The sequence below is a fragment of the Ambystoma mexicanum genome, chromosome 9, assembly GCF_040938575.1.
Source record: "Ambystoma mexicanum isolate Mex_15411 chromosome 9, UKY_AmexF1_1, whole genome shotgun sequence".
Classification (NCBI taxonomy): domain Eukaryota; kingdom Metazoa; phylum Chordata; class Amphibia; order Caudata; family Ambystomatidae; genus Ambystoma; species Ambystoma mexicanum.
The window spans coordinates 242,903,271-242,926,250 of record NC_090931.1 but is presented as its reverse complement, the minus strand read 5'-3'; the positions used below and the strand labels follow the sequence as shown (position 1 = coordinate 242,926,250).

The following is a 22,980-nucleotide window of genomic DNA, read 5'->3' as shown; positions in this document are numbered from 1 at the left end:
TTATCTTTTCTGCTCCTAATTTCATTATGAAGAATCCCTCAACAGGGTTGCAACATCACCCAGAAAACCCTTGAAGAATAGTTCCTCAACCTCTTCACCTGCTCACTAGCAAAAGGAACTGTGCCATGTACCTTCAAATCGGCAAACATCAAGCCACTCCTTAAAGATCCATTGGGAAACACGGAAGACCTAACCAACTACCGACCAATCTCAAACATACTATACCCAGCGAAGCTACTAGAAAGCTATGTCTACAAAGAAATTCTGGAACATCTAGAAAACAATCGGGCACCAGACCAAGCACGAGTAGGCTTCAGACCCATGACAGGAACAGAAACACCATTGCCATTGATGTGGGACCACTTAAAAACCAAAGCAGACTCCAACATCAAAACAAGATATAGAAATTAGCAACACAGCACTACTCTGGCTACAATCCTTCATGACAGAAAGAACAGAAATGACTTGGATAACAACATTCGAGTCAACACCCTGCTAAACAATGTGTGGAGTCCCACCAAGGCTCATCACTCTCACCACTACTTTTCAACATCTACACCCCCTCATTAACCTCATCAAAAGGCACAGCCTCACCTGCTAGAAATACAGCGACCACCCACAAATAATCTATAAAATCAACACTAGCAAAAACCAAACCCAACCTTACCAACTGCCTCACAGAAATAAACCATTGGATGAGTACCAACAACCTAAACCTCAACCTGGACAAAACAGAAATCATGATTGCTCCCAATGCCCCATCAAACTATCACCATATTCCATGGCTTTCTGAATTGGGAAACCCACCTGAACCATCCAAAGTGGTCACAATCACTGGCCCTCATTACAACACCAGCGCTAAACCATGGCGCTATTAGCGCCATGGTTGGTGGCGGTGTTGTAACGGGTCCGCCATGGTTCAATGGAGAATTACCACCCCATTCCAAGGTTGGCGGGGTGGTAATTCCCCATTGAACCATGGCCCTTCCCCATTCCCATTTTCGCCCCATAGGGCTCTATGGGAATGGGGAAGGCGCTAAGTACGGTACCGCAAATTGCGGTACCGTACTTAGCACCAAGGTCCCTTTGCGGGTCCCTACTTTAACGGCTGGTGTAGACCAGCCGTTAAGGTCGGGTCCCACAAAGGGACCTCGTAATCAGGCGCTAATGGGTTAACGGCGCCGCAGCCTTTTACGGCGCCGTTAACCCATTAGCGCCAGGGCCGTAATGAGACCCACTGAATATTAATGGACAATGAATTAACACTGGAAAGGCAAGTCAACGCAATAGTAAAGAAATGCTTCTTCCACCTACACACAGTCAAAAGTATATTCATCTTCTTCACCTTCCCACACAGCATGGCATCTTACCAAAATACTGAATGCAAAAATGCTGAATGGAAAAGGCTGCATACATATGTGGGGGGGTAAGTGTATTAATACATGTTGGGGGTTATGAGGGTCTGTGGGGATCTCCCTTCACATATATATGTGTCAAAATGCATTTAAAAATAAATCAGCATTTTCGTCATCTGGATTTCTTTTTTCAATGTGATCATATAGATACCACAGAACACTTGCCGTCATTTCGCTCATCATGTCAAGAATAGACGGCCTCTATCTCAGAATGCCATAATACCTTATGAAAAAAATGACAATGAATACAGAACGCAGTGGCAAGACTACTCCTCAGACTCACTAAGAGAGAACACATCACACGAGCACTGGGAACACTCCATTGGCTACCAGTGAGAAAACACAAAGAGCAATCCACGGCCAATTTTCAGAATGCATACAGGGAAGCATCACCATCTACAGGCCAAAATGAACATTAAGGTGCAGCAACGACATTCGCCTCAAACCAAAACAATAACCAGAACCTTCATTTGGGGGATAAGCATTCTCCTGCACAGCGGCGAGACCTTGGAACTTGCTCCCAAAGAAAATATGATGTACAGAACACAGAAGATCACCTTAAATTCTTTAAAATATGTCTCTTTAATGCATCAAGCTAAATGGGAAACATCATAGACGGAAAACCGCTGATACAGCACAACAGAATCACCAAAAACAATGAAAACCTGATTGCCTAAAAAAAAGCATCCTACCGGAAATCTCCATAGAACAATATTAACTCGATGGATCAACCTAACCTGCAGAAAAGGACTGCCCAGAAACCCTACTAAAAGCTCTCAAATACTCTGCATACTCATCCTCAAACACTGAACAAATCAGACACATACCTCCACTGCAGGAAAAAACAAAGAAGCACTGCACTCTACAACACCCAACAGGACACTAAACCAATTATACACAAATTACCCATATACAGTCATGCACCAAACACCACATAACGTTGACCAACTAAAAATCAAACTAAACATCAAACCAACTCATTTTGGCCTGTGACTGTGAACCCTGTGTGAGTTGAGCGTGCAGATTGTGGGAGACAGCAGGGTATGGTGAACAAACACACAGATAACAAATATTTACACATCAAATATGCAAGAATGCTTCTAGCTCAAAATGTAATTGGGCAACCCTGATGATATCAGCCAGAACTCTATCCCATGGGTGGAGGTTAAAGTGCATGTGCTTCTAAAAATTAAACAGGAAAAGGAAAATTCCCATTCCCAAAGGGCATAGTACAATGGATATTTGCCTTGCTTTCGTAAAATGTATTAAAAAAATGAATTCCTGTCAGCCAAGCTTCTAACCTAGATTGAGAGAATAAAGATCATATATCACATAGAAGGGAGAGGAAAGGGCAGGATTACCATTCCCAAATGGTATCGTATATTTAATATTTACCCTTCTATTAGATACAGGATCTCCCATTGCATTTCCTCAAGCGCTTTTAGTGTGGCTTTTCCAGATGATGTATAACTATGCCTTTCATCCAACAATTTACTGTATCCCTTTCAAGCCTTCAGGCCATGTAGTGGGCAATAAAGTTTGGTTCTCTGATAAGCATATAGGCAAATTCTCTATCACAAATGTAAAACTACTTTTCTCATACAGTATACAATTAAAGTACCCAAACAATGCTTATGCGTTATACATTTACCATTGTTTTTACTACATGGTCATTCATGTCCCATATCCCAGAACCACCCGCTTAATGTTTCCTCTGTCTCTTTAACAAGAGTACTATATATAGAGTGGAACTTTCTACCCTTCTTCCAAAAGAGTTTTAATTTTAAGCCTGGAAGCTCGATCCAGACAAGTCGGCACCAGCAAAAAGATATTGAAATGAGATGATAAAATGTTTATAACGCGCCTATACACAAGTGTTTCAAGGAGTGACGAGGCATGGGAGAGGGAACAGAGGGAAGACAAAGACAACAATTTTACTATGCCAGGTGACATTGAGATCGTGCAAGTGCATGGGAGAAGGGGAAAGGGTAAGTGCGGGGGGCGAGGGGGCAGTGCAATACATAGGATCAACTGTAAAGAATAAATAAAAACAATAGGTAAATGTGCGGCCAGCTAGTGGCAAGTGCAGGAGTAAGTGCAACATATGCAGGCCGATTCATGAAATTAATGTGCGCTGAAATTTTCAGCGCAAGTGTGCGAAAGCGTGTGAAAGCGTGCGAATCGCTATGCCAGTGCGAAAATCGCAGTGAAACCCGCGCACAGCGATTCATGGAAGTCCGTGCGCGTGTAAATCCCAGGATGTGCGCCAAAATTCTGCGTGGCGCACGCTGGCGCACACGTCTCCAAACAGCGTGCGCTACGCGCACAGCGGAATCACACATAGCGCGGTGCACACAGCAAAAGTAGGAGGAACAGAGGGTGTGACATGTGGAATGGGGAACAACGCGTGAAAATGTGGGCGTCACGGGGAAGTACAGGAGGCAAAAGCGCGGAACGCCCACAAGCACGTTCAAAACACGTATTCATGGATTCAAACGGGGCTAACGCGTGCGCCAAAAAAGACACGCTAATCCGGAAACACGTACGCCAGCAGGAAGCGGCGTACGTGGACCCACGCAGCATAAATGTGCACGCAAACAACAAACAAGCTCAGACGCCAGGATGACTATACCGTTCCTAGCAGCAGTGGTCATGGGATACCGCAGGATGAGGAGGATAGTCAGGCCCAGAATTTTCACACCCAGAACCAGCCTTTTTGGGATGCCTGATGACCAGGTGTATTGGAGGTACAGGTTTCCACCTCACATAATACTCGACCTGGTGAGTGAGTGGGAGGATGACCTCACATCACCCACCCTGTGCTCCCAAGCACTCAGCCCCCTGGAGAAGGTCCTCAATGTACTGCACTTCTTGGCCACTGGATCATTTCAGCGGACAAGTGCTATAGTGGGGGGGGTGTCACAGGCCACGCAATCACGCTGCCTACACCAGGTCTTGGCCATCATGACGGCACGCCCATCAGTCCGCAGGCACATATACCTGCCCAGAACACCTGCAGAGAGGCAGGCTGCCGTCCAGGATTTCTACGGCGTGGCACAATTCCCCAAAGTCCTAGGTGCCATTGATTGCACCCATGTGGCTCTACATCCCCCCAGGGCATCAGAGCACATCTATAGATATCGCAAGCACTTGCATTCCATCAACGTCCAGGTAGTATGTGATGCCAAGGGAATCATCACCTCAGTATATCCCAACTATCCAGGGTCCACCCACGACAGTTTTATTTACAGAATGTCAACCCTAAACCGGGACCTAGAAGCTGGGAGGCATGGCGATACATGGCTGCTCGGTGAGTATAAATGCCACAGCACATGCATGCATGTCAGATACTGAGTAATGTCACAACCCCACTAATGATACCCATCACCACCTCCCCAGGGGACAGTGCCTACCCTCTGAGCAACCACATGATGACGACAATTCGGAACCCCACCACACCACCCGAGGTAAGATACAACACAGCCCACATTGCAACCCGGGGCATAGTGGAGCGCACATTCGGAGTGCTCAAGTCACGCTTTTGCTCCCTTGACCGTTCTGGCGGGCAGCTGTTATACGCTCCTCCAGTAGTGTGCAGGATCATAGTGGCAGCATGTGTCCTGCACAACGTTTCAACACGCCGGGGCCTGCCCGTAGACATGGTGGTGCCCCCACATCCCAACCACATGCATGCCCGCTGCGCATGGGAGGTGAAAGGCCAAGTGGTGAGGCAGCCCGTACGCAGCTGGTGGCTAATTACTTCACCTAAAATCACACCCCTGTGGAGTGCACACAGCCCTGGCACATACCATCTGACAATCAATGATGATGACATAAGGGACAGTCAACTGTCACAACCATACCAGCCTGAGATTGGTCACCTAGAAGTGTTACATTGTGTGCATCACTACCTACACAAACACCACCAATGCTGTGTCATCAAAAGACACACTTCTATGCTGCTAAATGCATTACCCCCTTGCAAAATACAACATGGCAACAGTGCCATGTCACCCAAGCCCTCCCCAGCACCGCCATCCAACACACCATGGCATGTCATGCTATGTGAGAGCAAACAAAGCAATCCCCAAAACCTGACACAAGTGTTACAAAGTACAGTGTCCCTAATGGGTACTGGCCACACACAATATGCTCCCAGTAATGTATAACTAACAACACACATGACCAAATACTTACCAACAATACAATGCAGCTACACAACCTCAAACATAGCAAAAACATGACAGTACTAAGTTAAAGTAGTGGGATTATGCCAGCACATCGCCCCCTTCCAACTGTACAGTTTTGCTGCCACGCAAATGTGTAAGTGCACTGCTTACAACATGAACTCCATCTCCAAAGTAGACGACCTTGTGAAGACATGAGGAATGAACCTGCAAATTAGGAGGAAGACATGGATGCACAAGCACATATCAATACACAATGCAGTGTACAATACAACAACAATATCCACTAGGAATGTATACACAGTATTGACTACAGACTGCCCACACAGTTCATGGGAGTCCAACGTCACTGTGTAAGTCACTGTCACTTGGGCACACCCTTTGTAAGCCCATGGAAACGGGAAGCAGGAGGGGTGTGTGTCTCATGAACCCAAGCATCTAACCCAAACTCAGGACAAGCCTGCATGTGCCCAGCCGGAATACAGTGGATGCCCACGGAAGCCACACAAGGCAACACACTGTAAAAAAAAATCAAAAATCAAAAATCAAACAATGCCACGTGGGGGCCGGGCGGGGGAAGGGGAGGCCACCCAGGAGGTCCGAGGACAGGGTGTGCACCAGCAGCCACCTGTGTGGATGTTGGGAAAAAAAAACACCTCCATGGGCTCATGGCCTGCACGGCTATGCCAATGTGGGAGAACTGCTGCTGTCGCTCTCATCACCCTCAGCTGCTGCATCAGGAGGTGGTGGTGCTATGGGAGGCAGCCCACGCAAAGCCCTGGTATGGTCCTCCATGGCAGCAAGAATGTGGGTGTGGAAGGTCTCGTTCTTTAGGATTATAGTGCGGAGATCCCCATGCAGCACCTGACGTGATGCCCGGATCTCCTCCCAAGTTGCCTGCATCTCAGCTGAGAGCGAACGTGTGAGCCGCTCCAGCTGCTGTTCTGTCCTCAAGTTAGTGGAAGCCTCAAGGTCAACAAGAGTCTCCCTGAGGTGATGGAGTTCTACCCTCAGGGCTTCCCTGTGGCCCTGGGACTCTATTGATATCGATTGGCGTAGAGTCTCCAGTGCCGCCCGTCAGTCCCTGTTGGACGCCAACATGTCCTCCCTGTGTGATTGGCAAATGGAGTCTGTTGCCTGCTGTAGTTGCTCCATCTGCCTTTCAGGGGGGACAATTGAAGTGGCCACCCTCTCCATTGCTTGAGCCATCATCTCAACTGATGCTGCCTGTTGGGTTGCCATACTGTACATGGATTGTTCCCATGCGGCATTGCCTGGTGGCGTACGGCCACCGCGTCGGCGGGCACCACACCTGTTTGGGGCAAGGCGATCTGCGCCTTGCTGTGCCGGCACTGCCTGAGGCTGCAGGACTGCATTCCCCCTCTGATCTGCTGGCCCATGAACAGGATCAGATGTTGTGGAGTGTGACCCTGCATCCGTAACTGCCAAAGGCGGACTTACCAACACTGACATCCCCATAGAGGGTTCCATCCCTGGTGCAGGTGGGTTGGACAGAACAGAATCCCTGCCAGAAACACTTACCTGCGACGGCACATAGGTCTCATCATCCGAATCAGCACCTGAATAGAGGTCTGGGGAGGTGCACCCAGAGACAGCCCTGGACAGAATGGTCTGCAGCAAGATTGGGTTCTCACCGACCACCACACCACGTCCCCCACTGGTGCCCGGTCGTGCCTGAGATCCCTCCTGGGTCTGCACCATCTCCTCAACCTCAACAGCATCAAGTGTGTCATCCCCTGCAAAAACATGAAAGACAAAAAATGGAAACAGGCATTAGCACCATAGCACACAAATAGGCCTGACAAGCTACAGAACCACTACATGATTTACACATGTCCCACATACTATAACCCTCCCATGCATGCACTGGGGAGGCAAAAGGCAGACACTGATGACACCAAGATGGAAGAGCAACACATTTGCTGCATTCTGGGTAGCACTGCCATCACACATTGGCCTGTGAGTGGCATGTCCAATACACATACATGACACATGCCATCACACAGATGGCATGTACCATAGCCATGGTACATTCCACAAGTAACGTCAGTTTGATGGACCTAGACTGACACTGTCCTGGCTGGGAGAGTCAGAGCTGGGGCAGATGGAGCTGCAGCTGCCCCTGCAGCCTCCCCACCCTGCATACTTGGGGCAGCAGATGACATAGCTGCCCCAGATCCACGTTGCTTGGTGACAACAACTTGCACCGCCACACATGGCCTAGACTTGCTCACCTGGAAGTCAGCCAGGGAGTCATCCTGTGCCAGGTCAGGTGCCACAATGGGCTGGTACAACAGGGGCTGAGCTGGGATGGTGTCAGCCACGTTTCCCTCAACCATGGGGGGGCATGGGTGCCCCTGATTGTTCCTCCACACATGGGGGTATAGGTGCACCCTGCAAATCCTGGCCATGTCCCCTACCGCGCCCACCACGCCCACCTTTTGAAGGTCGGCCACCTTTGCCTCCCTTACCGCTTGGTCGCCTCCCAACCATGGCACTGATGTTGTTGTGCATATGGGAGTTGCAGTAAACTATTGTCCTGGGCAATTGGGGGTCAAAGGGGTAGGATACTAGATGGAATTCGTACCCTAGTGCTCTAACAAGGCTGTCTGTGACCCCTGGGGGAAGATGACAGGTCACGCAACGGACAGGCAGCCCAAAATCAAAAATTAACATGCACGCACCCCCTCGTAGACCATGTGCGTGAAAAAATGAACCCGCAGTACGCTGTGGCACCCAGAAACACAAAAATAAGCGTACGCATAATACATGCAGCCTACAATGACCTCTGAAGGGGAACGCGACACACGGGGCAAGCACAGTTGCTAAGTACGTGCGGAACTCACCGTCTGCCTGGAAAAAGAACGTGAAAAATACGTGCGTGTGCGCGTTGGCAACACCCCCGCCAAAAGAAGAATTGTACGCTGTCTGAGGAGACAGGACAAAAGGAGAAGTGAACTCTGTTTGAGGAAACAGGCCCAACAAAAATTCAGAAAAGAGCTGTCAGAGGTAACAGGGAGTACGAACTAGAAACGCTGTGAAGTAATCACGTGTGAACCGACAAGAAGTACAGATTTCACCCACTAGCTCTCCACAAAAAGCACGTACAAGGAAATGGCGTCCTACACGTAGCTTTTAAACCGGCCCACACGTACACGTCAGATACGCGTGTACGCGGGCGCTTTCCTCCAATTACACGCGATGACACTCGTGCAGTTTTTCCACGTGTGCTCTGTCATCACGTGCTATGAGGGAAATGCCCACGTGCGTAATGTAACTTACGCGCTTACGCGCTAGGGGCCTTTGGTCCAATGAAAGCGCGTGTGTGTGCCTTTCCTCGAATTACACGCTGACGTGCAATTTTTGCACGTGCCAAATCACTCCATATCAAGCTGGCCACGCGAAAACACACAGAAGACCACGCTCCTGCCCAGAAGGCCGAATTACTGCCCCCAGAGCCCCGAGCACGCTCCCACCTGTCATCTGCTGCTGCCTGACTGCCTGCTGCCCACGTGCCCTGACATTTGCTGCCTGCACGTCAGCCAGGGGTGTAGTTGCTGTGACCACCCCTGCTGGAACCGAAAACTCCCGACTGGGATTCCATCGCTCCACAGCCCAGCCCCAGGACCCAGTTGCCCACCCACTCCTGCCTCTGGGGTTGCCATGTCCAGCACAACACCATCTGGCAGCCCTGGCAACCCCCAGCCAGAGAGGCAGAGGGCCACCAGCTTCACTGCCACCGAAGTTGGTGTCCTGGTAGAGCAAGTCCTGGGGCAGTATGATGCCCTCTTTGGAAGTTTGCGCGCTGACAATGAAGGACGGACCAGGATCTGGATGGACATCGTGACTGCCATCAATGCGGAGGGGGGGCAGACCACGACTTACATCATGTCAAGAAGCGTTGGGAGGAATTCAGGTCCAGGACCCTCAACAAGGCCCGGCGCCTCGCTAAGGGGCCAGCTGTCGAAACATCAAATGAGGGTCCTGGAATGCATATGCCCAGCGCTCTATGTCCAGATCCTTGAGAGGCATACCCATCTGGAGTCGAGCGGTAAGTGTACATGTATGTTGATAGTACGCTGTGCGTGTCGTGGTGTGCCAGTAGTGTGCAGGTTGCACATGTGTTTATGTAGGTCCATGTAGGGATGTGTATGAACATGGGCGTGAGGCTGCCACATGTGAGTCCTCTCAGTTGTGAGACACATTGATGGTGTATGTGTTGGTAAGCATGCTGGGCAAATTCAGGTGTGGGAGCACACATGTTTGAATTTCTGGGTATGTACATTGGCATGGTTGTGGCATGGATGGTGGTTCATAATGCATGTATCTGCACTGTGTACATGTGCATGTATGTGTATCTGACAAGTGTGCAACTGTGATGCAACATGGATGCAAGTGACACTGATATGTAGAAGGATGAATGACAGATGTGACATGTATGTCGATCTCATCACTGCAACAGTTGGAGGAGATGTAGACATGCATGTAAGTGTGGTGGCGTGTGTGCATGTCTATTGCACTCCTTGTGTTTCATGTGATGTCAGGCTCACCTTTGGCTGTTCATGCTGTTGTATGTGTATGGATGGTGCTGCCTGATGCAATATTGCTGTTGAAATGTTCATGTGTGTGAGTTAAAATGACATGTGTGTCGTGGAGTGTGATGCCGTGTCTGTAGTTAAACAATGCCACTCATGTGCAAATGTCATGTGTGTATCAGTCCATTGTACAGTGCCCTGATGCCTGTGTTTTATCTCGCCCTGTCTGCAGCGTCAACTGAAGAAGAGGGCGGAGAGGGTGCTGTGGAGCACAGCGGCAGGGATCATCCCGCCAGCCGGAGATGCAAGGCCCAGCTCCCCTCCCAGGTTGTCAGCTTGTCGGGGAGTGAGGAGTCCGGTGCCACGTCCCAGGCCGCAGCTGCCGAGGGAAGGTGCAAGAGGCGGAGGTCGGAGTTGGACTCCTCGGCAGCAGAAGGGGCAGCTGAGACGCCACAGGGTCCAACGGAGGAAGATGGCACGGAGTCATCCAGGTTGGTGGGGGGTTTGGTGGAGAAGGAGGCCGTGCAAGGGACAGACACAGGGTCTGGAGGCAGGGATTCCACTGGTGCTAGTGGTGCAGTGCAGGGGCAGGGACAGGAGGCAGCACAGGCCACCGCGGAGGTGCCTGTGTGTAATCCTGTCCCCGATCCTGTGACTGCATCATCCCGCACCAGCAGGGATGCCTACGTCCAGACCCGTTTTCAGGGAGGGGATCCGCTTACAACAACTGGCCTTCCTCTCCTTGCGGACGTGGCTATCCGGGACCGGGTTGAGCCTATCCTGGGTGGGGTGGCGTTGCATCAACGGGCAATGCGAGGTGACCTGCAGTCTTTTCTTGATGAGATTGCACGTCATCTCGAATGGCTCGTTGACCGCATTGACCTACTGGGACAGCTCACCAGGGCCAGATTCCTCCGTTTGCTGGACCTTGTTCTGACCCCCTCCTCAACTGAACCCCCTATGCGCCAGTCGTACTCCATGCCATCTTCCCACCCATGTATCACCTGGGTACCGTGTGGAGCTGCCTCTGACCCTGCGGCCAGGCTGGTGGAGGACACATCCCTGCCACAGTTGGGAGTCGGACGTCCAGCAGGGGTGGCCACATCAACAACTGCACCCCAGCCGGAGTAGGATGTGCAGGCAGCAAGAGCCAGGGCACAGGCAGAGGCACAGCAGCAGCAGCAACAAGGTGGGAGCCATGATGGCTCGGGGCCTTCGTCATCGGAGAGGCAGGCATCGGCCAGAGGGCAGGAGGACCCAGGACTGGAAGTGTCTTCTGTGTGGCAGCGGTAAGGCCATGCTATAGATGCGGAGCGGCAGCGGGCAGAAGAGGCACGGCTCACGATGGTCAGGGCGGAGAACTCCATGCAGAGGGCCATGAGGTGGGCAGAGTGCCTCGAGGCAACTCGCAGGGAGTTGGAACAGGCCATGAGTGCCTCCCTGCAAGACCTCGGGGCCAGGACAGAGGCCCGCCTCCAGGACATTGAGCAGGAGTTTGATGATGCCCTGGCCCGGGACATCGAAAAGTGAGCCGTCGGACTAGCCCGCTGCCATTGTAAATAGTTTTTAAAGTTAGATTTCCTTTTCGCTTTCCTTTTATTTGTGGTCAATGGACAATGCCACACACATTTGTATATAGTTATATTTTTAGGTAGTTTCTTAGGTAGGTTTCATTTATTTAGTTGGGCTCATGGACCCTTTACATCGTTGGACAATGGATTGATTTTTTTGGGGGATTTTTGCACATGGATTAATGGATTTTTATTTTGGACAATGGATTGTATATAGTTACATCATGGATTCATTTGGATTTTTTTTTTCATTATGGACATGGAGTAATGTTTTTTTTTTCAGGACATTGTATTGTAAATAGTTGGACTATGGATTGCTTTCGCATTTTTATTTATCATTATGAACATGAAACAATTTATATCTTTTTTTAACCTTTTTTTGGATTTGCGTTGGTAGAGGGAGAGTTTGGACTGTTTTTCTTTCAAATTTTTTTGCATTGCTTATCATTTTCATTCTTTCATCTTTTTCACATGCTTTTCATGTCATGTTTGATATTTTGGTATGCTTTCATTTCATTTATTTATTTATGTACATAATACATTTTCATATTTTAGTTCCATGTGTGGGATTTGCTCATTGGGTTGATGCATGTGAAATTGTGGGTTTACACAGGCAATGCCAACCAGTGTATGTGTGTGATGGACATGTGTTGATGTACATAGTTGAGTTTTGGTTTGTGTCTTGAGATAGGCATGTCAGTGTGGGGTGGATTGGGAAATCATTGCGTCTCAAGAATGGGGTGGCGTGAGGTGGTATTTTTTGGTGTAGAAGTGGGCCATGACTGTGCATCTTTATTTCGTGTATGGGGGGACATGAGTGGGACATGAGTGGGGGCCTGCTGGCAGGTGCCCTGCACTGCTGGGGGGTGGGGGTGCAGGGGGAAATGAGTGGGACATGAGTGGGGGCCTGCTGGCAGGTGCCCTGCACTGCTGGGGGGTGGGGTGCAGAGGGACATGAGTGGGGGCCTGCTGGCAGGTGCCCTGCACTGCTGGGGGGTGGATGTGCAGGGGGACATGAGTGGGACATGAGTGGGGGCCTGCTGGCAGGTGCCCTGCACTGCTGGGGGGTGGGGGTGCAAGGGGACATGAGTGGGGGCCTGCTGGCAGGTGCCCTGCACTGCTGGGGGGTGGGGTTGCAAGGGGACATGAGTGGGGGCCGGCTGACAGGTGCCCTGCACTGCTGGGGGGTGCAGGGGGTCATGCGTTGGTGATCAGTAGTGCAAGCTGACATGTGGCTTGGCTGGGCTGGGGTGCATGCCCATGGTGGATGGGCTGCCTGCGGGACATGACCAGGGGTGCAGGGTACAACTGATGAAATGAAACCTATCAAAAATACTACCTAATAAAAAACTATATACAAAAACGTGGTGCATTGTCCAAGCGCAACCAAAATAAAGAAAAAACGAAAGGAAACCTAACACTATCTAACTATATACAATGGAGGCGGGCAAGTCCAGCGGCTAACTCTGTGGTGTCCCGGGCCAGGGCATCATCAAACTCCATGTCTATTTGCCAGAGGCGGGCCTCTGTCCTGGCCCCAAGGTCTCACAGGGAGGCACTCATGGCCTGTTCCAACTCCCTGAGAGTTGCTTCGAGGCCCTCTGCCTGCCTCAAAGCCCGACGCATGGAGAACTCCGCCCTGACCATGGTGAGCCACGCCTCTTCCGCCTGCCATCGCTTGGCACCTATCTGCAGGCCCAACCGGTGCTGGGCCAGGTCCACAGGGGGCCCTGGTGGAATCTGGGCCGGAAGACGGTGTGGAGAACGACTGGCGCATAGTCTCCACAGAGGAGGAGAGGTCCGCCAGAGTGCGCGACACATGTAGGAACCCACCAACCAGGGCCCCTCCCAGCAGTGCCACCTCACGATGCTGCTCTCCGTGATGGCGTGCGTTCTCCGCCCAGGAAGAACGCACGTCATCACAAATGACACGCGTGCGCAATGTGACACCAACCAGGACGGAGCCCATACGTTCGTGGGACCCCTCGTCCACAGGTAGTGGAGAGGCAGATGACATGGCACTCTCCCCTACCTGCGGAGAGGCCTGGGACGGGGCCTCCCTGCTGGTGCATGGTGGTGCAGTCACAGGGTCAGGGACAGCGACATGCACAGGCCCCTCCGTGGTGACCTGTGCTGCCTCCTGACCCTGGCCCTGGACTGCACCAATTGCGCCAGTGGTACTACCCCACCAGGCCCCATGTGCAGCTCAGTAGCGGGCTCGTCCTCCTCTGTGGAGACCACCAACCTGGATGTCTCCACACCGTCTTCCGCCATTGGAAGCCCCTTTGGGGGCTCACCCGGCCCTTCCGCCACAGCCGTTGTGGCAGACGCAGCACCAGCCCCCTCGCTCCCGGATTGATGGTAATTCCTGGGAGGGTGGCTGGGCCTTGCGTCGCCGCCCAGTGGAGGCATCCCTGCCGCTTGGCTCCACAGCGCCTTCTCCGTCCTCTTCTTCACTTGACGCTGCGTAGAGGGAGACATAGAACACAAGCATCAGGGTACAGTACAAAATACCCTAGACAGGAAGTAATAACACATGAGTGGCACTGTCAAATGTCACTTCCATCCTGTCATTCCACAACACAGGGGTGAATGCACACAACACACATGCAGAAACAGCCCTGGCGCCTGCAATCAACATCAACATCCATGTAGAAGGGCCCCTGTAAACCAAGATGTTGCCTTCAAAGTCACATGCATCCATGGCGTTTCAAAGTCACACACACACTTCTCAGGCACACACACACACATGTGCACCATACATGTACATGACATCAGCATCCATTCCTCACCCCCCCTTCATGTCCAGGAACAGAGACAGCCATTCTTTCATGTGTGCATTCCGCATAGAGCTCCCCATGTTGCATTAAAACACATGCACCAACCATGTGGTTCACACATAACTGGTCTCACATGCATGACCATGATGTCCCTGTACACACACATCCATACATGGCCTATGTCACACATACAGGCAAGCATCAGACTACCAGCACACTGCAACATGCCCTGTCTCACACAGCAATGCTTGCCCACTTACCGCTCAACTCCAGACGGGTCTGCCTCCGAAGGATCTGGGCGTGGAGCGCTGTGCCTACGCGTTCCAGGACCCTCATCTGGATGTTACTCATGCGTGCCCGGCCCCCCTCCGTGAGGCACCGAGTCTTGTGGAGGGTCCTGGACCTGAAGTCCTCCCAGCGCTTCTTGACGTGCTTGATGTCGCGGGTTGCCACCCCCTCCGCGTTGATGGCAACCACTACGTCGTCCCAGATCCTCTCCCGTCCCTCCTTGTTGGCACGTGATGTTCCGAAGAGGGCATCATAATGCCCCAGGACATGCTCCACCAGGACACCAACTTCGGTGGCAGTGAAGCTGGTGGCTCCCTGCCTCTCTGGCTAGGGGTTGCCAGTGGTGCCAGATGGAGATGTGCCCAACATGGAAACCCCAGAGGGATGAGTGGGTGGGAAACTGGGTCCTGGGGCTGGGCTGTGGAGCAAAGTCGGGAGTCTTCTGTTCCAGCAGGGGTGGACACAGCAACTGGACCCCTGCAGATGGCTGATATGCAGGCACCAAATAGCAGGGCACGTCGGCAGCAGACAGTCAGGCAGCAGCAGATGGCAGGTGAGAGCGTGCTGGGGGCTCTGAGGGGCAGGAAAATGGCCTTCAGGGCAGGAGCGTGGTCTTCCGTGTGTGTATGCGTGGCCAGCTTGATACAGAGTGATTTGGCACGTGAAAAAATTGTATGTCAGCGTGTAATTCGAGGAAAGGCTCTTAGCACGTAAGCGGGTCAGCACACGTACGTGATTTCATTGGACCAAAGGCCCTTAGCATGTAAGCGCGTCTGTGACGTATCGCGCACGGGTGTTGCCCTTTCGCATGTAAAACTTCACGCGAACCCCTGGAATACACGTACCCCACTCGCACAGGGCGCTTTCGCGTGTGAAACTTCCCACGCACCCCCGTAATACACGTACCCTGCTGAAATTGCGTGTGAGACTTCCCGCGAACCCCAGTTATACACGTACCCCACTCGCACAGGCCCTTTCGCGTGTGAAACTTCCTGCGAACCCCAGTTATACACATACCCCACGCGCACAGGCCCTTTCACGTGTGAAACTTCCCGCGCACCCCCGAAATACACGTACCCAGATCAATCGCGTGTGAGACTTCCAGCGAACCCCTGTAATACACGTAACCTGCTCCAATCCCGTGTGAAACTTCCCGCGAACCCCAATTATACACGTACCCCACTCGCACAGGCCCTTTCACATGTGAAACTTCCCGCAAACCCCATAATACACGTACCCTGCTCTAATCGCGTGTGAAACTTCACACGAACCCCAGTTATACACGTACCCTACTCGCACAGGCCCTTTCGCGTGTGAAACTTCACGCAAACCCCAGTAATACACGTGCCCCGCTTGGCGTTTTCTGTTTGGCAGCCCTGTAAACTGGTCCAGGGTTAGCGCAGCTCTTTGCGCTGGATTGGGGAATTTGATGGCTTTTCCTTGAGCGTGGGAGTTCTTGGGGGCGTAACTGGCGCTGCTGCAGGGTCGCTGCACCACTCTGCACCACGGCTGGTTTTGGAGGCTCAAATCCATGAATACGCTGTGCGCGGAAATCGATTTTAGCGCACGCGGCTGGCGCAGACATTTGCACGCGCACACTGTGCGCGAAATTCTATGAATTACCCCCCAAGTGTCAGGAGCTGGTGGGGACTGCAGGGATACAGAAACAGCCCCCAAGTGCAGGGGTTGCCCAGGAGGCAGTACAGGTGTGCAGCTGATGGGGGAGGGGACCTGGGCCCAAGATCAGAGGGTAGCCAGGTGACCAGTGCATTTTCAGTCGGGAGTCCAGCAGGGGAGAGGAGGAGAGAAAGCAGAAGAAAAGAGGAAGGTCTTTAGGTGCTCCTGGAACCAGAGATGGTTCTCCTCAAGTTTCAGGGAGGTGCGGAGGCAGTTCCATAGGGAGGCCCCAGCTGAAGAAAGAGATATACCACCAACTCATTGCTTGGGGAAGCGACTGACACTGAGGGAGTTGGAGGCGGTTGAGCGAAGAGCTCAAGAAGAAATATTTTTAGGAAGAGAGAGTTACGGGTATTGAGGCCCCAGGCCCCAGAAAGCCTTGTTGATAATGCAGAGGGTCTTGAACTTAATCTTTGCAGCCACTGGGAGCCAGTGCAGAGATTTCAGTCCTGGAGAGATACAATCCCTGGGCTTGAGGCCAAGGACAAGTCTTGCAGTACTGTTCTACATGAGTTGCAGAGGGCAGAGAGTAGAAGCAGGCAGATTTAGAAAGAGGCTGTTGCAGTAGTCCAGCCTAGAGAGAACCAGAGCTCTGGAGACAGTGAGCTTCTTGGGAAAGGAGAGTAAAGAAAGAATACCTCTGAGGAGGTGCATCTGGTAAAGTGACTTCTTAGAGATGTGAGGAGAGAAGGAGAGGGTGGAGTCGAAGATGACCCTGAGGCTTTTAGCCTCACAGATGGGAAAAGGAAGAAGGCCAAGAGAGGCCGGCCAGAGAGCGACAGAAAAGGTGTGCATTGAATTGGTCTGTTGATCTACACATTCTTTCTGCTACACACAGGCTTCTTACTTTGGTATATAAGATCACCAGTATCAAGCTTCTCCTCCCTATAATTCTGTACGCCGGCCATAAACACAAGAAGTGTTGGTCAGGCTCAGCCTTATCCGAAAAAAGGGGAAGCATTGTGGTTTCATATTATCCCATTTGTTTTAGCATTGTGTCCAGAAGCAATATCCCAGATCTTAGTTTCAGAAAGAGGTCTCTGGGTTATTGGATAAATGTTGTCCAGGTAAGACTCAAAGGCCCCTGTCATTTATACTGCCAGATATGAAAAGCCAACTCAATAGTAGAAGCCTTCTTCACATATTCCTCCCAGCTTTTCATTTTATTAGAATCCTTGATTTTATCAATGATGGCTTTCATAATAGATGTTGGTGTATGCCAGAGGTCAGGCAAGCTAATTTTTTCTGCAATCTGCTTAACATGTTTGGTCCATTTAAGATAACTTGCTGATTCGGTATTGAAAATGTCCTTCAACTCCTCTTGGTATCATTCTAAAGATGGATTGTTCCATAAGCAAACTCCACTGAAACTGCTCTCCTGTTGGTTCTGGATTCACTTCTTTATGCGCGTTACTCCAAACACTCATCTTTTCTCATCCTTTTGGATCTATACGCTGCATTTGACACTGTCGACGATTGTCAACTATTGGCTTTACGTTCTTCTTTTGGTCTCACAGGTTCTGGTTTCCTGGTTTCAATCTTATCTATCTCGAAGAACATTTTCTGTTTCCTGGACCGGCAAGTCATCTAAATCTTTCCTACTTGTCCACGGTGTTCCACAAGGGTCTGTCTTGGGCCCCTTTCTGTTCTCTCTTTACACGTCCCCATTTGTGGCTGTTATGTCTTCCTTTGGTTTTTCACACCACTTTTATGCTGATGACACTCAACTCTTTCTCTCTTTCTCTTCGTTTTCCTCTGAAATTCACCACACTCTCTCAGCCTGTCTAGTGGTTATCAAATCTTAGACGTCCTCTCACTACCTTGTGCTTTATGCCGGGAAAACTGAAGTCCTCTTTTTACCGGCTAACACTCTTTGCCCTGACCCCGCCCCTCCTTTATCTCTTTTCCTCCTTCCCAGCTTTCAATCGCAACACCGGCCTGAAATCTTGGCCTACACTTTCTTTCCTTTTCTCATCATATTTCTCTTACTTCACGAGCCTGTCGCTTTCACCTACACAACATTCGTAAAGCCGTCCACTTCTCACCGTTCAAGTTTCTAAACTTCTGATTTCTGCCTTAATTTTTTCTCGACTCTTCTACTGTTTACTGCCCTCTTTGGACTTCCTAGTTCTCGTTTTGCCCATCTTAAATCTGTATTCAACTCTTCTATCCATCTTCTTCATCTTCTCGCCTTCCGAGAATCTATTTCCTCTTCTCTTACCACTCTTGGTTGTTTATCCTTTCATACTCAAATTAAATTGAACTTTCTCTGTCTTGTTTTCAAATCTCTCTATGGTCTTGCTCCCAGCTATATTTCTGCACTGATATCTTTCTATTCTCCTTCTCGTTCTCTCCGCTCTTCTTCCCAGTTTCTACTGGTAGCACCTTATCCCCCTTGTGCTCAATTTAATGTTTGTATTTTTAAGCTTTTAGCCCCTCTTTACTGCAATGCTCTTCCCCACTCTCTTAGTTCCTACTATTCTTTATTTCGTAGGTCACTGAAGTCTCATTTACATCAACATCTGCGATTGATTGATGGATCAATCATCTTTGATTGATTGTTTTCTGAATTCTTTGTTTACTGAATTCTTTGTTTACTCATTTTATTGCACCGTTCCTCGTTCTCTGTACAGTGCTTTGGCTTACGGTCGCTCTATAAAAACCAAATAAATACAAATACAAAAACAATAGAGATGGGATGTCACACCAATTCTCATACCAATATGCATTAAATTCAGCTCTAGGTGTTCCAAAGTATTTGATACACTGTTTGGTAGCCCTAGAAGTCAGGTTAAAAAGATATGTTCAGTTTTTACTACTTTCTCACTGAGGGTGCACCCCATAGCTCCACCTCATATAGTGCACCAGGAACTGCTTGTTTACTATCTACCTTAATTGCTGTTGTTATAGGCTTCTTTGCCAGACTGTCAATGAATTTGGCTACGATTTCAGTTGTTTTAGCCAATGATATTGCTCTCTTTTCTCTCTGGGCATTCTATTCTCGCGCTGCATTTAGCCCACATCCTAAGTAGTCAGACTGTTTGACATCCTCTATTTTTGTTCCTTTATGCTGGAGATCTACTATTTAAACAATTTTATTTTTAAGTCAGCATATTCTTTTAAATTATTTATTTAGTGTTATATGTATTACATTTTACACCAGTCACAAATTATGACTACTACAATCATACATGTAATATTAATTAATATAAAACCAGCTAAATTAGCCTGTACAATCCAACTTAAATATAAAATAACAAATCTTATATTCTAATAATTGTGTGCAACTTGTTCGCTCCATACTCTCTCGTAGGCTTTCAGCTCTCAGATTCCTGAAGCAATTGCCAGATCATCATCCAAAACTCATCAATAACATTGCAGAGGTTTCCACAGAGGCCTGCTCTAACTAACACGTCTTACCTACGCGCCAATACAATCTTTCACACTGGTGTATGCCCCCAGTGTAGCCTCCACCACCTGCCACACTTCAGTGATGGGCAAAACTAGGGAGAGGCTACACCCAGATACACATTGCAACCACAGAGCTTCTTTCCGGGAACTATTCAAATCCTCCACATGCTTCCCATAATATATTTCATTAGTACCTACCAAGTCATTACAATGTGTTAAAACATGCCATGCTGATTCCAGACTAGCTGTATCCTCACACGGTTGGCATATCATTCATTTAGTTTTTGACACGTTGATCTCCAGTCCCTTTTTTGTGCAGGAATTAGAGAATTAGAGAATAGTGCTAACTGCTTCTACAGGCCGATAGGTGTTCTAGAAATTATATAGTAACATGGCCATTTCTTTGCCATTCAAAGTTAGTGCACCCCCCCTCTAATTTATTCACCTAATTTGCCAACTCGTTGATACATAAGCAAAATATGTGTGCCACAATGCAGCCCTGTCGAACAACCCTCTTAATAATGAAAAAATCAGCTGTTTCACCATTTTGGTTCGCTCTCACCCTGGCCCTGCTAGTGCTACAGAGATTAATTATTCAGTCGAGATGCCCGTACGGATCGGCAAGATACAATAGGCAATTCCACAATTCATTTATGGTTACGCTGCCAAATGCGGTCTTCAGATCTAAAAGAATTGAGGTAAACGTAGCACTTATTAACATGTGCATACTTGTGGATTAATAACATCAATCAAAACATCTGCTTGATGCACCTAACATCCTTTTGGAAATCTGCCTGCCGTGGGCATATGATGTTCTTCTCCTGTACCCATTCTTCCAGCCTATTCAGAAGGACCGTCCCATACATTCTGCCTGTATAATCCAATAAGGAGATTGTTTGATAATTACTCGGGTCGGCCATATCCCCTCTTTAAAAAAAGAAATTGGGAGTTTTCAGTGGTTCCCCAAGACTCAGGGTTATTTCTGCCACATTTGAAAGGATATAGCAGTGTGCAGCAATAAGAGGCCCCAAAAAAGATATTTCATTGAAATAGTTCAACTGGAGCCTTCTATGGGCCTGTCACCTTCCTGCATTTTTGAGCCTCAATTGCTCTCCTTATTTCTTCTAGACCGTACTTCCCTTCCTCTAAATGAGCAGTGCAGGGCATATATGACAATGTCATAGAGGTTACTAAAATGCTTGTACAATACTGCCTTGGGCACTTCGTCAGCTACAATAAATATCATCTCTAGATCTGAGCAATTACCTAACCACCAAAATGTTTATTTGTAATTATTATTATTATTATTATTATTATTATTATTATTATTATTATTATTATTATTATTATAATGCCATGATTAAGATCCCTCCATCTTTTGTCCTCATATTCCGCTTTTATTCTCAATTACATGTTTATAGTTGGATGTAGCATCTTTTAAACAAATCAGATTTCCTTCCCTGGTAATCCTTAATCAATCTTATAAGGTAGGTTGTTGCCGTCCTGCATTCTTTATCATACACTTTTGAATGATAAGTGTTGTTTTGTGGCTAGACTGTGTGGCATTGCTGCAGGAAATCTGGTTATGTGTTCTGCCTCTGGAATAGCATGTGTTTCTTAGCATGTATGGTAAAGCAAGCTTGTTAAGAGTTTTTATGTGGCTAAACTGGTATTTTGGTGCACCCAGTCTAGCATTTAGTACTGTGGCATGGCATGTTTACGGCACATCTATTATTAAATTAAACATGTTAATTGTAAGTATATTGAAAGACTTGCATTTCTGTGCAGCTAGTCTAATTATTTCTTACTGTTGCATGACAGTTACTTACTTGGATACATGATAAAGAAAGCATGTTAAATATTATTATGAGGCTAGACTTTCATTTTTGTGTAGCCATTCTAGCCATTTCTTACTCGGTCATGACATTTTTTACAGGGCATTTATGATAAAACAAGCATGTTAAATGTTAGTGCGGGCTAGACTGGCATTTTGGTGCATCCAGTCCAGCCCTTTCATACCGTGGCATGTTTTTTTTACTGAAAATGTATGAAAAAGTAAGCATATGTTTCATTTTTTTGCCGGATATGTTTTATTTACTGTTGTATGAAATGTTTTACTGGGCATTTATGATAAAGCAAGCATGTTAAGTGTTATTACATGGTTAGACTGGCATTTCGGTGCAGTTTAGCCATTTATTACAATGGCATGTCATTTTTACTGAGCATCTATGATAAAGCAAACATAAGTGCTAGTACATGTCAGACATTTTTTGTTCTTATTGTGCATGGCAGTTTTAATTACAAAGTCAACAGGAGTATGTTCTTATGTGCAGGTACTGACATATATTGGCAGAGCCAGCTTGGACATGTTTTCTTATAATAATACTACTGGCATTAAGCACAAAGCAAAAATGTGTACACTTTAAAATGCAAATAATGGCATGTCTATGTGCAGCCAGCATGCAAATGTATGGGCACAACCTCCCGGATTTATTTTTATACTGGTAATATTGTAGAAAAAGGTATCATGAAAAGGCTTTGGAAAATGCTCCTGTGCACTGTTGGTGACTTGCATCCATTGGATGTTGTAATACGTTACCCTACAGAACTGATTGCAAACTGTCTGGCTTTTTAACCAATTTTCACAGAGAGTCTGCTGTATAATGCACCAATTTAACCCATTATCAGAAAATGTTTCTCGGGGGGAGAAAATCACGCTTTCAGACTAACATTTGAGTAAATATGGTGATCGTTTCGATTTTATTTTGGGCTCATCTGTGCCAACATTGTTGCAATGGAGTACAGATAGGACATAGATTGGATGTGAGGTGGAACCTGCAGCTTGTGGGTGTTGTTTGATTATGTGTCCACCCTTTGAATGCCATGCTGATCCCTACGACCATTCCCACCCACTACCTGCCTCTGCCCACCCAAAAGATATCCTCATGGGACCTGCTGGAGCCAGTTCCACACAGGCTCCTCTTTACATGATGAAGCACGCCAACGAGGGCAGGGTCAGAGGGCAGATGGAATAGCGAAAACCGTGCAAGGCTTCATAATCAGAAAGATACATCAATAGTAAACATTGCAAAATA

At 48.5% G+C, this 22,980-nt stretch overlaps 1 protein-coding gene across 2 annotated transcripts in view; it reads right to left on the bottom strand.

The window, feature by feature from the left end:
- Positions 1-22,980, bottom strand: part of ROBO4 (roundabout guidance receptor 4) — a 969,314-nt gene that overhangs the window by 248,627 nt on the left and 697,707 nt on the right. The window lies entirely within an intron of this gene.